Source organism: Sciurus vulgaris (assembly GCF_902686455.1).
Source record: "Sciurus vulgaris genome assembly, chromosome: 6".
In the NCBI taxonomy this organism is placed as follows: Eukaryota; Metazoa; Chordata; class Mammalia; order Rodentia; family Sciuridae; genus Sciurus; species Sciurus vulgaris.
In genome coordinates, this window is record NC_136466.1 from 29,476,307 (window position 1) to 29,493,971 (window position 17,665).

The 17,665-nt window shown below is 38.1% G+C and overlaps 1 long non-coding RNA gene across 1 annotated transcript in view; it reads left to right on the forward strand.

Moving 5' to 3' along the window:
- Positions 1-8,774, forward strand: part of LOC306664744 — a 471,099-nt gene extending 462,325 nt beyond the window's left edge. The window contains exon 3 of the long non-coding RNA XR_013764789.1: positions 7,947-8,774. This is a non-coding gene — a long non-coding RNA (uncharacterized lncRNA). The remainder of the gene's footprint in view (positions 1-7,946) is intronic.
- Positions 8,775-17,665: the final 8,891 nt, after the last annotated feature.

Below are 17,665 nucleotides of genomic sequence, written 5' to 3' on the forward strand. Positions count from 1 at the left end.
TCTGACACAAAGGAATGAATGAGCAAATTATGATGGATAATTGCAGTAGAATTATTTCTAAAGATAGAAGCCACACTGAGTAAAATATTCCTGTGCATCAGGAGGGATCAGTGATTAGAAACCAAAAGGAACTATAACTCCATTAAGTAAGCACAAGTACCTTCATGAACAGCTTAGGATGTACTCAGCTATTACTAACTCAACCATCTATAATTTTAAAACATAGCCAAAAAAAAAAAAAAAAAACTCACCCAAGACCATAATGACTCCCATAAACCTAGTTCTAAAGAAAAAAAAAAAAGTTTAATCTTATCATATTGGTTTCCTAGAATTTTATGGACTAAAATACAAATTTATTCTCAAGAGCAAAAGCCCTCCCTGAACTTCAGGCCTCAGCAGATCGGCAGGGATGCTCCAGTCTGGAAGCTCCACTGGAGGATTTTCCCCTTTACTTTATTTCCAGGTTCCACAGCTGCCTGCAATCCCAGCTCTTGTTTATGTTTTTCATCCTCAAAAGGCATCCACCCAACATCTGCTCATGGTCACAGTTCCACTCTATCCAGCAGCCTCCCATAAAAATTATTGTGATGAGCTTGGCTGTCCCCAGATGACCCAGGAAAATATTTCCATTCAAAATTCTCAACTTAGTCTCATCTTCACAGTCTCTTTTGCCATGCAACGTGACATACTCATAGCTTTCAGGGATTAGGAAGGTGACATTGGGCAGGGGAAGGGTAGAATAGTGGGAGAATAGGGTACCTTCTTCATCCTACTATGCCAATATAAAGAATGTATCAAAATGAGTTCACCTAAAGTAAAACTCATAATAGAATGAATAAATTAGAATCAGAAAGATATACGATGAAGCTTAAAATGTAACATAGGCCTATAAATTCCTATAAAGTAAGAGGAAGGGACAAAACAACATTCTAATCAATTCAAAGATAATAGATTTCAAAAATGAAAAGCGAAATGATGCAACAATTTAACAATTGCATATCTTTCTGATTCTAATTTATTTAAGTAAATAGGTCAACAACTTTGTAATAACACTAACTCAAAAGTATAGAAGATGAGCTCAACTTTCAATGCCAGAAGACAGTAGAAACTTGAACAGAACCATCTTGGAATGCAGGTAGAAGGGGGACAGGGTGGGAATTGATGGATCTGATTACATTAAATGGTTTCCTAGGAATCGTGTTCTGTCCTCATGTCCTTTAAGCTTTGGTCAGGGATGCTGCTGCAGACTCTTCTTCCATCCTGCTCTGTCTTACCAGGGGCTCCAGCATCATCTCAATTCCCATGGTATCCCTACCTAATTTTTCTTACCTCTGGGCTTCTATGTTCTGTCTTGAGAGCTCACTCAACATCCTTGAAAGAATTATAATTGTATTGGGTGCAGTGTGATTTTGATCTAAGAATATCCTCTGAAAAGCTCATGTGTTGGCAACGTGGGAATGTGCAGAGGTGAAAAGATTGGGTCATGAGAGCTGTAAAATCAGCAGTGGATGAGTCCATTAGAAGGATTCATGATTTGAATGGACACTGGGTGCCAACTGTGGGTGGTGGGATGTGGCTGAAAGAGGCAGGTCACTGGGAGTGTGGTCTTGGACTCTATCTTGTACCGGGTTCCTCTTCCCCTGCTTCCTGGCTGCTATCAACTCCCGTCCTCCACCTGGACCATCCTTCATAGTTTCAGCTTCACCTCAGACCCAGAATGGTGGGGACAGCTAACCTGCACCCTCCCCACCGAGGGGCGATCTCACGTGAGAGAGCTAGAGATGCCGCAGACTGCAGAAGGGGCAGGCGCGCTGCCCGCCAGTCCGCAGCCCTGAGTCGAAGGCTGCATCCGAGCAGTCGACTGGGAGTTCCCAAGATGTGAAGGCACCGGCGGGAAGCAGCTGTGGCAGCGCCAGAGATCTCGGTGCGCAGCAGCTTCTGACCGCCTGTCCTAGCCCGCCTCGCGAGCCACCAAAGAAAAACCGCGAAATCCAAAGGGAGCCCCTCCTCGTCCACTCCAGTCCGGGGTCCCCCGGCAGCCTCCAAAACCAAGATGAAGGAGATGATCAAGACCATAGTGGAGGATTTGGAATTAGTCCCAGGCCACCGGAAGGAAGGACGTGATCAAAGAACTTAAGGAGGTGAGAGGTGTGGAAATGAGAAGGGAGTTCGGCGCTCTTGCTCCCGTCGGTTTTCCTGGTGCGTTTTGCTTGGGACCTCCAGATTTCCCAATTCCTGGCAAACTACAGAGAGCTGTTTGCAGATGGGCTTTGTTGCTCAGGCGGCTCCTGAGAGGGGTTGCTGCACTTTCTTTTTTCAATCAGAAAGAAAATAGTGTTTTAATACATGGACCTGAGACGGTGTAAGGGTGAACGCTAGTGTGTCTCCGTATCTGAGTGTGTGTGGTGTGGGAGGAAGGGGTGCACTAGGGTGTGTCAGAAAGGAAGACATGAGCACCAGACAGGCGCGTGGACCTTGCTCCTCTCCTGCCCTTGCTCCCTCCCCTGCCTCCTTAAAAATTTTCCGCAAGGCTGCTCCTTGCCTGGCAGCCTCTCTAAGCAGTGGTGAAGGGGACGGGGTCCTGGGTCCTGGGCCAGGAGAGGGAGCGTCAGCTCTGGCTCTCCTCCCAGTCTCTGGAACCCCAAAGAAGGAAGGCGACCTGAGCTGCTGACAGGAGAGTCCAACTTTGTGGACGTGGAGAGGCCTCGGACTTTCTCACTTTCACAGTTCCTAAAGCACACCTTGTCCATCTCCTAATGTTCCTCCCACTAACTCTGGACCTTTGCATCCCGCCCCTCCGTCTGTCCTTTCTCCCTTCCTTCCCTTCATTCGGTCACCACTAGACATTGAACCTTGCGGCCCTGGGCGGGGTGGGGGGGATCAAGAGCGCGCCCGGGCCTTGCCACTTTTCCTCCTGGCTCTTTGGAAGAGGGACTGTTTTGGTGCTTCCCTTCCACCAACCCACCCTGCACCCTCCGAAACCCCATCCCCACTCCCACCCCGAATGCGGATTGAAATCAGAAGGGATGTCTGGGTTGTGGCTGCACAACTCTGCGGTGACACCTGGCGGGGGCGGAGTCCCGACTGGCATGGGTGGAGGTCTCTCCTGAGCAGGGCTGACTGTATGTGGCATCGCAGAGCCGGTGTTGGAGACCCGGCGCCCTGTTCCACTACTGAATGGACTCCTGGTGCGGTTCTTGGTGAGGGCGTCCGCAGCTCCAGTTGCGCTAGGACCACGGTAACTTCGAAGGTGGTGTTGTCCGCAGTGGAAAGAGAAGGGGTTGGGCATTCACAGTGAAATTCCAAAGTTGTCATTCTGTTTCGAGGGCAAGGGGGAGGAGATTGAGGGTTGTTTTGGATAATTGACCTCTAGAGTACCCTCCCCTAGTTTGTAATCCAAATTTAAGGCGTTTCCCCTACCGCCCCTTCACCCTTGCCCTCTATCAGTTGAATTCCACGTTACCAAATTTTGGTCTGTTAAAAGCGCCCATTTATCACCAGGGTCGTTTTGTCCATGACAAATTCATGACTGCAGGCTCCTCTTCAAACAGAATATTTACTACTAAGGTCCTGAGAGTGGCGGTTGACACACTGTCTCTGGGTGTAAAACTTGATGGCATTTGCAAGACTTTCCTAGGATTGTTGCTTCACAACTGGTTGACAGATGGAGGGGTTCTGCACTGAAATCAAGTCTAAATGTTTATTATTTATTTATTATTCATTTATTATTCTTTTACTTGACATGTTTAACAAGTTGTGTTTTCATTTGCAGCATTGTAACACTTTTAAAGAATTAACAAATCTGGCCTTTTTTTTTTGAATCACAAGTGTGCTTATAGTTTTTGAGGTTTTGAAGTTTCTACTAGGGGATGTGGGAAATCTACAGCAGCACAATAGCATGCTCATTGTCTTCTCCAGGCTCAGATGAAGAGAAAAATCAGAATCTGTGTCTATGGGTTATAGGTCCTTTTGTTATCATGTGTCAGTCCACTCGCTATTTTGGACAGAATAAATGACAAGTAATTACACATGGCCTTGTTTCTGCTTTGCATCACAAATGTAAGTGATTTTGGAGAACAAGTAGATCTACAGGGAAACTTTAAGGTCCTCTGGTTTTTGGATAGAATCAAAAAATGTAACTCAAGGAGTGTTGATCCCTCTGTCTTCACTTACTTGAGGGTCTTTAAGGGAAATAGAAAATAGTTCATAAAGGAACAGAAAATAAGTTACCAGGACTGCAAGCAAAACAGTTCTAAGCGCTGGAAAGTTCAAAGAAGCAAACTCTCCCCAGTACTCCTAGAGGGAGAGTGGCCCCACTGAAACCTAGATTTTTTTGCTACATGAAACTGCATTTGGATTTCTAGCCTTTTAAACCACATAGTTTTCAGCGTAGAAGAAAAGAAAATCATAAGTAATACACAGTCAAGTAGATGAAGAGATCTGACAGATCTGGAGATAAGTTTTTGTTTGATTGTTGGAAGTTTTGATTGACTACCAGCACCTGTTCAGTAAAAATTTCAGGATGAAACTGAAATTTATGAAAGATAAAGGATGATACAAGATAAATGGTGCAATGTGATTGTCTACCACTTTGGTGTTGACATCATCCTGGGTATATACTAGACTGACACGCAAAACATTGGCCATTTATCTAAAATAAGTGGAAGTTGTTTTGAGAACTAAATATTTGTAGAGCAGGTTTAACCTGGAACATTTTGCAGCTTTCCAGCATTTATCTTTTTTGGATAGTTCTGCATATGTGACTGAACATGCCTTTAATTTAGTTCTGAAGAAAGGAATCACTTAAAACTTTATAAACTACAAAGCTTGTCATTTTATACACCTCTAACATAAATATAAATATTACTATTATTTTATCACTTGACACATTTGATCTGGATATATACATATGATATGTATCATATATAGAAACTACAAACTGTTATGTTCAGAATTTTAATTCCTTTCTTGACAATAATATTCTTTGTTTAAGCCATAAATATTTTTATATAAATTAACAGTGACCTTTCATTAACTTCGAATTAAAAATTAAAAATTAAAAACTGGAATGAGAGGGAGGGAGTATGAAAAATGGTGGAATGAGACAGACATCATTACCCTATATAAACATATGATTACACGAATGGTATGAATCTACATCATGTACAACCATAGAAATGAAACAATGTACCCCATTTGTGTACAATGAATCAAAATGCAGTCTGTAAAAAATAAAAAATAAAAAAAGAAAGAAAGAAAGAATTAAAGAAAAAAATGGGCCAGGTGCAATGGAGCGTTCCTGTTCCTCAGCTCTGGAGGCTGAGGCAAGAGGATCCTGAGTTCAAAGCCAGCCTCAGCAACTTAGCAAGGCCCTAAGCAACTCAGTGAGACCCTGTCTCTAAATAAGATACAAATAGGACTGGGGTTGTGGCTCAGTGATCAAGTTCCCCTGAGTTCAATCTCTGGTACTAAAAAAAAAAAAAAAAAAAATGGTTATGACCAAATCACTATGTCAGTCACCATATGGTATTTTTCTTTTGTGCTTTTAATGTTGTAATTAAATTCAATTTTGATAATATTCTGCCCTTTATCTTTGCATAAGCTCTGCACCAACGATGTTGGAGTTTGATATTATATTGAAGTTTGTATTTCTTTGTAGATTTCTAGACTTTAGTCATCTGAATTCAGTAAGGTGGATTTGAACTTAGTAGTAGCTGTTTGAAATACTTGAATATTTAGTAACAAAACTAAAATCTATCCAGCAATAAGGGTTATTATTATGAGTATCTTTTTATGATTAGTTATTTAGATGTAGTTATTTAATCAGTTATAATTGGACTGTGTCGCAAAAAGAATTTCTAGAAAGTCCAAAGTCAGTTTTATTCTGCTCTCATAATTAAATAAAACCTCAAATAATTTGAGTTTTCATAATAATCTGAGTCATTTGGTCTTCTAGGCTATAATGCAAAACCTTAAATACAATTCAACACATTTACCCAACACCTACCATGTGTTTCAAGTACTCTACCATCTTTTTATTGCTATCGAGAGGAATTGCTGCAGTGTGTGGTCTCAGTGAGCTCAAAAGTTTATATTGGCTCCATTTAAAGTTTTCTGAGGAATCTCCATACTGCAACTGATATGATCCTACAATACGTACAATCAGAAAAATGAGAAATTACACTCCATTTATGTATGATTTATCAAAATGTATAAATGCATTCTGCCATGTACAACTAATTAGAACAAGTAAAAATTTTTTTTAAAGTTTAGGGCTGGGGATATAGTTCAGTTGGTAGAGTGCTTGCCTCTCATGCACAAGGCTCTGGGTTCAAGCCCCAGCATCTCATGCACACACAAAAAAAGTTTATTTGGGGATGCATTTATTCTCTTTCAACATCAGTAATATAAATAGGCATCACTGCCTTTAGTGGCAACTCACACTGTTGGCTTAGAGAAAGAAACAGACCTAAGAAGAATAATTAGTATAGATTCATCTACAAAACACTACTTGTCCTGTATTTAGTAGTGTGATGTTCAGTTGGTGAAGAAAGTCAAATCTTAAAAAGATATGAATTTTATAAACTTAAAATTCATTCAGGTCATCATGATTACTATGAATGGATCAATGCCATATACAGGAGCTCAGATATCCAGATGTTATCACTGAATGCTATGGGTTAGGTATGAGGTGTCCCCCAAAAGTTCGCATGTGAGACAATGCAAGAATGGTCAGAGGTGAAGTGATTAGATTATGAGAGCTGTGACGTAATCAGTCTATTAATCCACATGAATGGATTAACTGGGGGTAACTGTGGACAGGTAGAACGTACTTGGAGCAAGTAGGTCATTGGGGATGACCCTTTGGTGTTTATATCTTGTCCCTAGTGCCGCACTCTCTCACTGTCTCCTGGCTGTCTTGAACGGAGCAGCTCTTCCTCACCTTGCCCTTTGACCATGATGTTCTACTTCATCTCAAGTCCAGAACAATGGCTCAGCTGATCACAGACCAAACCTCTGAAACACGGAGCCAAAATAAACTTTTCCTCCTCTAAATTGTTCTTGTCAGGTTCACAGCGACACAAAGCTGACCAAAACTAAATATTAGAGACTTCTGTGAAGGGTAGTCCTTTACACAAATGAAAAGTCAAAAAGGATTTTTTTTTTTAAATCTCTCTTTGTAATGTGATAAGATTCAAAGAGGAAGGCAAAAGGAATTAATAGGAAACAGCATTGGAATACTAGATTATGTCCTTTTTCTACACATTAAAGAAAAGAAGAAGAAGAAAGAAACAAAAACTAGTGGTGAAACTCTAAAATTTTAGGGATAAAGTTAACCATAAATGGTGTATCAAGTGTCGGTGACTCTTTTTTGCTAAGAAATATAACTAATGCTTTTTTAAAAGAGTTTTAAAATAATCCAACATCTTTCATAATAATTTGCTTGTTCTTTGTTGAAGAACTCACTAGTAAACTATTTTGTAGTCAAATGCTAGTGTTAATATGGAATCACAGATCTTGTTGCCTGAGGAGACATTGGAGACATTGGAATCTCTAATAGATAGCCTGCTATCTGAAACAAAATTATTTGCCGGTTTAGCTCAATTCTCTTTTTTTGTTTGTTTGTTTACTTATTTTACATTTATTTATTAAACACCTATTCTGGCACTGTTTTAGGCATTCAGAAACAGAAAGATGTTTAATGCTTTTGAGAACAGAACAATGGAATGATTTCTTTTAAAATAAACAACTTAGCTAGGCGAAGTGGCACATGCCTGCATTTAACCCCCATGACTCAGGAGGCTGAGGCAGGAGGATTGCAGGTTCAAGAGCAGCCTCAGCAACTTAGAAAAACCCTAAGCAGCTTAGTGAGACCCAGTCCATAAATAAAATGTTAAAAAGGGCTGAGGATATGGCTAGTGGGTAAGCACCCCTGGGAGAAGGAGAAGGAGAAGAAATAAACAACTTTTGTTCATTTGAAGATTGCCTAAAGGAAGTAAAAACAAAAAAGTAAAGTACAGAGTGGGAAAAGATATTTGCCACACGTTATAGGGATTAGCCTCTAGAATATATGAAAACACCGTCAAATCTATGAGACAATCACATGGAGAAAGTGAGTAGGGACTTTATCAAATAAAAAAATAAAATGACCAATAAGCAGATGTAAATATGTTCAGCCTTATTATTAGTTAGGAAAATGCAAATTATAAATAATAAATAAATGTCTCACAGTGAGAAATTTGGCTAAAATTAAATAGAAAACGCCTATTATTGGTGAGGGTGTCAGTGCAGCAGAAACTCTGCAGGCTGCTGGTGGTGAATTAGTGCATTCACTCTGGAAAAGAGTTTGGTATTCTCCAGGGAGGTTGAAGATAACACAGACCCCATGACCACGGTTCTATTGCCAGGTAGAAGCCCTTACAGATCCCCTGAATATCTACACCAGATGGTGAAAGCAGCATTGTTCATTATTGTCCCCACATGAATACAACACAGTGTCCATCTACAGTAGAATAAGCAAATCAATCACGGTATATTCCAACTGTAGAATACTCACAGCAAGGCAAATGAACACACTGCACCTCTAGTCAGCAACATGGATGAATCTCATAAGCATCATGTTGAGCAAAGAAAGGAAGGCACAAATGAATATACACATGATTCATTCGTCTAACATTCCAAAGCAGGCTGGATGAAATTATGTTGTTCAGGAATACATACCAAATGACAAAACTACATAGAAATTCAAAGAACTAACTATGCTAAAAGTCAGGAGACTGAACACCTCTGGTGGGGAGGGAAGTTTATGACCAAGAGGGGACAAAAAGTAGGGATGGGGGTGAGCAGTCTGGGAGTTATGGAAATGAGGAGGGTAATAGGTTTCCCTCTGAGAAGATTTATTAAGATGAGTATGTTTGGGTCATTTATCACATGTTGGTTATATTTTATAATTTCATAATAAACTTGCTTTTTAAAAGGCATAATAACCACAAACAGAGACAGAGGTATGACATTTATGAGTATCATAGCATGACACAGGTGGCTCCAATTTTTTGTGGGGGAACAGGTACCGGGATTGAACCCAAGTGTGCTCTCCCATTGAGCCACATCCCTTGCCCTTTTTAATTTTTTACTTTGAGACAGGTCTTACTAATTTCCCCAGGCTGTCCTCAAATTTGCAATTCTCCTGCTTCAGCCTTCTTTTCTTTTTTCTGATTTTTTTATTGGTTCTTCTTAGTTAATAAATGGCAGTCAAATCCATTTCAGTAGAATGCATTTTGATAAAATTACACAAGCCAGGGTGGGCATGATAGTGGATTCACTTAGGTATTTTCATATGTGTACATGAGAAAATTATGCTGGATTGATTCTACTGTTTTTCCTATTTCCATCCCCTTCCTTCCCTTTGTTCTCCTTTGTCTACTCAACTTCTCTTCTTCCCCTCCCCTCAATTCTCTTTTAGTGTAGAATGTTTTTAACCTTGAACTTTTCTTGTAGTATTTCCCTTTACAATTTTAAGTTACAAGGCTATTATGTGCATTGAACAAACCTGAAATATATCTTAATATATGACATAATATATAAATGCATATTTACATATTATATATTAATGTATGTCTATATATATTTGCGTATGTATTTAGTTTTTTTAAAAAGCTTTGTGAGTCTCATGGAGGACTTGTTAAAATAAGTTGTTCTGTGAGGGACCTAGAATTACTCATGGGTGAGTGGGTGTCAGCACTGTGGCTATGAACTGGAAAGCACCCATAATTTTTCTTAAAATGTCAAAAAGTAAGTTAAACTTATTGAACTTAAGTTTAATTTTGAAAAAATTTGAATATTTGTAGGAAACAGCTCTGGGAAATTCAATAGAGTGTTTTTGGTTAAAGAATCCATGCATATAAAATTCATTTCTAAAACAAATTATAGAGAATAATCTCTATTTTCCAAATTCCAAAGTTGTGAATGAATCAAATTTAACAGTTCATTTAATAATAGGAATTACAGTTCATGTAATAATAGGAATAACTGCTGTACAATCCACCTTCCCAAACTGAATTATATTTACCAAACACTAAAATATTTTAAAACTTTTATTAAACATGATGGCTTAGCATATTACTGAGAGAAGAGAATGATTCTGAGAAAACAGAGATAACCTAATGGGCATCCCTCATTGTCTCTTTCCAGTGAATTAAGCCATTCAACACTCAGAGAATTCACTGATAAGTAATTCAAGCAGCCTTAAAGTAATAGTGTGCTTCAGACAGTGGTGAAGTAATAGATAATAAAACCAATATAATAGATTTCATTGTTACCTGGATCTGTTTTTTCCCTGCTAGATGCTCTAAGAAGCTCAAGTATTTAAATCTAGACATAGGAAAAGAGATAGAAATGCAAGTTTGAACTCAACATATTTTCTCAAACACACTAAACTCCTGAACCTTCTGTAGAGCTAAGTCATGAAAAACTTCATGGGCAGTTTTTTGAGAATTAAAAGTTAAAATGCCAAAGGTTGCTGATTCAGTTCTGACTGAAATATGTATAACTGACATCAAGTTGCAAACTTCATACACAACAGAAGGTACTACTCTTTAAAGAACAAATTTCTCTTTTTTCTGATCTCAGACATAATATACTATATGAATATTATATAAAGTCTGGAAAAATTTTTAAAGGTGAAAATAAAAATTATTCTTAATACTACACAGAAATAGATACACTAAGCATTTTATTGTATTTCCTTTCAGTCTTTTTGTATGCTTATTTTAACATGGAAGAAGTCATAAAATTATGAATTGTGTAAAATGGTATTTTCTGCTCTCTTGAATAATATTAGATTCTAACCAATATAGATTAGCTGTTGATTACTTTATACTTCCCTTAATGTTGGGTATTCTAATTATTTCCAATTTTTGTAGTTATTAAATGTCAGTAGAAAGAACAGCTTTAGCACTAAAAGTTAAGTCTTACTTCTGGGTACTCCTCTAAGTACATTTGTTTATTTTAAGTCATCTAATCATCAAGATGGATGAAGAAAGTACTGTTGTTCCCCATTTTACAGATAAGAAAACAGACCTGGGAGATTAAGGTCACTTGCTTGTAAGTGGAGAAGTGAGACTTCAATATCAGATATGTTAGTGTCAGAACCCAGACATTTAAGATACATTGCTTTTCCTAATTTTTGTTTACATTTTTCTCAGAAGTCAAAGATGCAAAGTTTTGCAGTTTTCATCCATATTACCAACTGTCTTCCAGAAGGTGTTCACGAATTTTTACTCTCAGCAGCAGCAAATGCAGGCACACTGTTGACTAGATTCAGAGTGAAGCAAATAATCCATTTAATTTAAGGCTTGCTGGGTAGTTTATTATCTTCATGAAAGCAATCACTTTTGTGGAACACACTTAATTTTCAGCCCAGCATTGAGGTAAAATTAATGGTGAACAAATTAGAATTCGCAGTTTGTGTTTTGCACAAAACTAGATGGGTAGTTTTGACCCATTGTGTCTTCAACAAAAATGTTGATGAGACTATCGCAAAGCTTTTTAATAGCATGGCTTAGAAAATAAATGAGCAATTAATAGGGGTGCTTGCTGATGCCTAGCATTATATACAGGTTTTTTCAATGAATAAAAAATAATTTTGGATTTATTATCTTTTATTGTTTTCAAATGGCCTTCAGAGGGCCGCCTTCTCAGAATGTGATTGGGGTTTGGCAGTTGTTTTGCTTTCTGTTACGATTGAAGATATAAAGAACCTTGCTAAATTCTTTACCAAACAAAAAAATTATTAAATTGGCTAATGATATTATACGTATTTTTTAATTAAATTTCTGATATTAATTTTTGTGCTATTGATTGTAAGTCACATACATGTTCCCCCACAGACAAGTGGTACAAGAAATGCTTTATTTTACAGTCCTGTTCATTTCTGTTCCAGTATAACACTGAAATAGGACAGAAGAGGCTGGACACCCAAGGAATTAGCAGTAAGCAGGTTTATTGACTGCAGGATCCAGAGAGGTTATTGGATAGCCTAAAACATTCTCTGGACCCAGATTCTGGTAATTCTTTGAACTTTATACCCAGTGGGAGGAGGACCTTGAAGGTTTACAATTTTGTGGGGGTCTACATAAAAGTAATTTTTTTTCTTTCTTTGAGTTCTCAGATAGTGTTTTTTGTTTTTGTTTTTGTTTTTGTTTTGTCTCATTTCACATGTTTTACCACAAAAGCAGAAGTAACATAAAGTCCGGGTTTAAACTTAGCTTTTGCAGGGCAGAGCAACAGGAAATAGGAAGTCTAACCACATTGAGCTCTTTTGCAGAAATGTTTGCTGATATTTGCTGATATTCTGTTAACAAGATCAATTATGGCAAAGGTCTCTGGAGAAGCTTAATTAAGATTCATTGGTGGAGGAGGGGGCACCACTACAATATGAACAGAAATGTTTTCATTATATGGAAAGTCAGGTAATCAGGAAGGATTGCTCTAAATTAAGGTTTTTGCATTGAATCTGGAAATCCAAAGTCAGCAGTACTTCAGCTCTAAACAAGAGCCAGAAGGTAACATTAACTGAAATGGACAAAAAAAATACATATATATATATATATACATATTACACAATCAATATCCAAATCAAAGTACACTCAAAAGTAGCTTGTCAACTTGGGACAAATGTTACCTTATATGGAATAAGCTATTTTTCTTTCTGAGAATGCAAAGTCATGAGAATCCCAAAGGAATTAAATTCCCAAGGCCCATATTGCAGGCAAGAAATATTAATGTTGTAGGACAGAACTTGTATTTACGATCTTTGTTATTCTTCCTTATACTTTACAAATGCTACTTCAGTAGGTGTTGAGGTAAATGTTTACTTATAGAATAACCGAAGGAGTCAAATTATATACCTTCGCTCAATGACAGTTATAACGTTTGGCACGTTTTAAACAGACTTTCAGCTACAGATAATATATGCCATATTTGTCTGGAGAAAAAGCAATTTGATGAGTTCAACAAGTTCTCTTCCGTAGTATCCCAATATAAAGTAACATATTGGTGTGTTCCTAATGTCAAATCTTACCCTAAGATTTCAATCTGCCTGGTTCTTTGATGGGAAAATACCAGGTTAAAAAAAAAATTGGTCAAATCAGGTGACTTTAAGTATCAGTACTTCTTAATTCCCTTCTCCATATCAGATCCCTTTGAATAAATGATGGGACTAAGGAATGTTTCTCCTGGAACAAAAGCTCATGCAGACATCAGTTTTGCTACATGTTCAAAAACTCCTGGGGAGGAGGAAATGACTCCAGGCAAAGCATCAAAATAAGTGATTGCTTGTCCTTTAAAAAAATTTTTTTTTTTTTTAGCTAGTGACTTGAGTTCCAGCTTCATGCTTTTCAGGATTTAAAAAAGTCCTGGCTCTACAAAAACTAAGTAAAGAAATACAGATGCCTGTCGTCTAATAGTTTTATTCCAGGGAGCAAATGGGTAGCATATCAGCAATTTACTTCTCTTAGAAAATCCTGGGTAGATGTCATCTCTAAATGGGACAAAAATGTGTATATATACACATACATAAACACACGCGCACACACACACACACACACACACACACAAATTCACTACTCTCCAAAACTGCAGAATATTCGTGTATCTAAAGTCTAACTCATTTTGCTGTTTTTATGATTTTTACCAGGGTACATCACTGCATTAGAAGGACAAAATGTTTCCAGAGCTTACTGTAAACACAGTATATTTTCTTCTTAAAACATACCCCAGAAGAGCATCCTTCTTTATTTTGTTATTTTCAGATGCGACATTCATTCCTGAATTCTGAAATACATCTTGAATTCCTGATATGTGTAAGCTCTGTGCCAAACACCCTGAAAGATGCAAACACGAATAAGCTGAAGGACCTGTTCTTAGAGAACATCAACTCTCAGATTACAATTCACCTCTGGTAGGGTGCGTTAGAATGTATAAGGCGCCAGACTAAATTACACATGGAATGTAAAGGTAGAAGAAGCTTTCCTCTTTCCTTCCATTTTAGTTGATTTCTCTCTGAATTAATGAATTTGGAATTTTTATTAATTTGGTATATTTTAATCAAATGCATTAAAAGTACATGTTTATCACATCAATTTTCACAGTTTATCTTACTGTTTATCTTAAAATACGTAAAACATTCTAATAGCTGCTGTGAGAACTTCAAAGATTAACCAGACACTGAATTTACTGTAAAGAGATTCAGATACAGATAACATATTGGATTTGGAATTTTGCTTAATAAGACACATAGTATGGTCTAGGACCAGACTTCCTTAACAGGACTCCCATAGCACAAGAAATAAAAGCTAGAATCAACCACTGGGATAGATTCAAACTAAAAAGCTTTCTCTCAGCAAAGGAAACTATCAGCAATGCGAAGAAAGAGCTTACAGAGTGGGAGAATATCTTTGCCAATCATACTTCAGATAGAGCACTAATCTCCAGAATCTATAAAGAACTCAAAAAACTCTACTCCAAGAATTCAAATAGTCCAGTCAACAAATGGGCTAAGGAAATGAATAGACACTTCACAGAAGAAGATCTACAAGCAATCAACAAACATATGGAAAAATGTTCAACATCTCTAGTAATAAGAGAAATGCAAATCAAAACCACCCTAAGATTCCATCTCACCCCAATTAGAATGGCGATTATCAAGAATACGAGCAACAACAGGTGTTGGCAAGGATGTGGGGAGAAAGGTACACTCATACACTGCTGGTGGGGCTGCAAATTAGTGCAGCCACTATGGAAAGCAGTGTGGAGATTCCTTAGAAAACTTGGAATGGAACCACCATTTGACCCAGCTATCCCACTCCTTGACCTATACCCAAAGGACTTAAAATCTGCATACTACAGAAATACAGCCACATCAATGTTCATAGCTGCTCAATTCACAATAGCCAGACTGTGGAACCAACCTAGGTGCCCTTCAATTGATGAGTGGATAAAGAAACTGTGGTATATATATACTATGGAATATTACTCAGCCATAAAGAATGATAAAATTATGACATTTGCAGGCAAATGGATGAAATTGGAGAATATCATGCTAAGTGAGATAAGCCAATCTCAAAAAGCCAAAGGACGAATGATATCGCTAATAAGTGGAGGATGACACATAATGGGGAGGGAGGGAAGGGTTAGAGTTAGGGTTAGGGAGGGGGGCAAGTATGGAGGAAGGAACTACTGTATAGAGGGTAAAGAGGGGTGGGAGGGGTGGGGGGAAGGGAAAAAATAACAGAATGAATCAAACAACATTGCTCTATGTAAATTTATGATTACACAAATGGTATGCCTTTACGCCATGTACAAACAGAGAAACAACATGTATCCCATTTGTTTACAATAAAAAAAATAAATAAAAAAAAATTAAAAAAAAAAGACACATAGTAACTCCTGTAATACATCATGGTTTGAAATGTGGAGGCAAGCCTTTCAAAGTCATGCATCCGTTTGTTATCCATTTTAGAGGATCCTGTGAATATACTATGTAATTTCCATACATATTACTAACCTGGAACTTACCTTTATGAAGCAACTCTCTCCCATTGAGAATTTCTGTTGCCAAAGAATGTGGATGCATTAGAAAACAATCAGCAGTTATTGTTCTTTTTAAAATTTGTCATCTTTTAGGTCTTATACAAACTGCAACAACCAATCTTGTATAGGTATCCTATTTCTATATTTTAAGTTAATTCCAATATGACATTTGATAAAACATGACAGAATGACTGAAAAGGTAACTAGGTCTTTTTAATTTCTGTGGTAATTATATCTCTGTGGTCCAACTATAATTAATTGAAGATAACGTTGTAATTTTGAATCCCAAATATCAGAGATATTTCATGTCTGTTGAATTATAGGTGGAAGACAATATATGCATGCTTAAGTCTTTGTTCCACAGATCAGTGGTTCTGGTAAATGTTTGGAACTTGTCTTTTTTTTTTTTTTTTAACAATAGGAGAATTTTGAGGTCATGTTGATCAGTAAGGTAGAATGGTATAGAAGGGTAAGATAGACTCTGAAGCCACGTTTTTTTGCTTCACATTGCTGTTGTACAATATTTGGCACTTTGTTAAAGTGTTCTCTGCCTTCATTTTCTCCTTAAAATGCCAATAATGATGATGTTACCTGGCATATAGGCTAGTTATGGAGATCACTTGAATTATATCTAAAGCACAAAGTAAGCACTCCATGTACTTGTCATTATTATAATTTTAATTTGTCTACATTCCTTTATTCATTTACTCAACAAATAATTGTTTAGGACCACTGTATGCCAGGCGCAATTCTAGTTGCTAAGGATTTAGTGATAGACAAAGCAGACGAAATCCATGAAAGTGACATAGTGGGCAGGTGGGGGGTGCAGGGCATGGAGAAGACAGGCCAATGTCAGAAATGCCAAATCACGTCAAATGTTAAAGGGACGAGTCCTGTGAAACACTAGGAAACTATAATGTAATGAACAATGTTGGCAGGAGGTATGATTTAAATAGCGTGGTCCAGAACAAGCCTGGTGGATGAAGTAACACAGCAGCATTGGGAGGAAGACTCGATGGTGAAGGACGATGCCATCTGGAAACAGGGCAGCACTTTTCCCAGGAGAGAGAACAGGCATTTGAGGACCCAGAGTAGGCAAGTGTCCCACCTGTGTGCACAAGACATGGAGGCCAGGGTGCAGGAGTGGGTGAGCAGGGGAGAGAGGGGCAGGTGACAGGGTCAGAAGGGCATGGGAAACATTTCTAAGGATTTTTACTCTTAAAGTAGAGACTTTGTAGGATCTGGAGCACAGGAGTGACTGGACCCGATTTGCCCCCATCCCTCCCTGCGTAGCCTTTAATCTCTAGGTCAGGGTTTCTCAAATTCAGCTCTACTGATTTTTTACAGGGGTTGGTCTTTGTGTGGAGTGCTTTCCCGTGTGTTGTAGGGCACAACATCCCTGGTCTCTAACAACTAGATGGCATTAGTGACCACAAATGTCAATGTGATGGCTCAAAATATTTCTAGACATTGCCACAGACCCTTCGAGGCAGGAAACTCCCTGTCGGCACTGCTTTCCTAGCTCTTCCTTCTTACTCAGTGTTACTTAATATTGCTTTCTCAACCCACCTTTCTCCTTCCTTATGCTCATCCATCAAGCACTGTGACTTTATTTTTTATTCATATGTTATCTTTTTAAAAAAATACACAATTCATATTTACCTGACTTATTTTTTCACTCAGCCTACTTTTAAAATACACCATTCCATTATATGGTTTCCCCTATCATTTTTTTCCATTTTTTACAAAGAAATAAAAATTATATTAAAAATGTTCAAGGAATTTGGGCACATATGTGTATTTTGGGGGGAAAAAAAGGGAGACTCAGAAGGGACTACGGGAGCAGCTAAAGCTGAGCTGCTTCCTCCTACCTTTAGTTCGTGAGTGAGGTTGGCAGCAACCTGGACCAGAAAGGGGGACTTTTCATCCCACCTATCAATTAGTTTCACATATCTCTTGCCTCTTTCATTGTGGTGTAAATAGGAGAAGTTTTAATGGTATCCCTGCTCTGGGACAAATTATAGAACACATACGATGAAGGCCATGATGATGATGGGGATGACAGTGATGATGG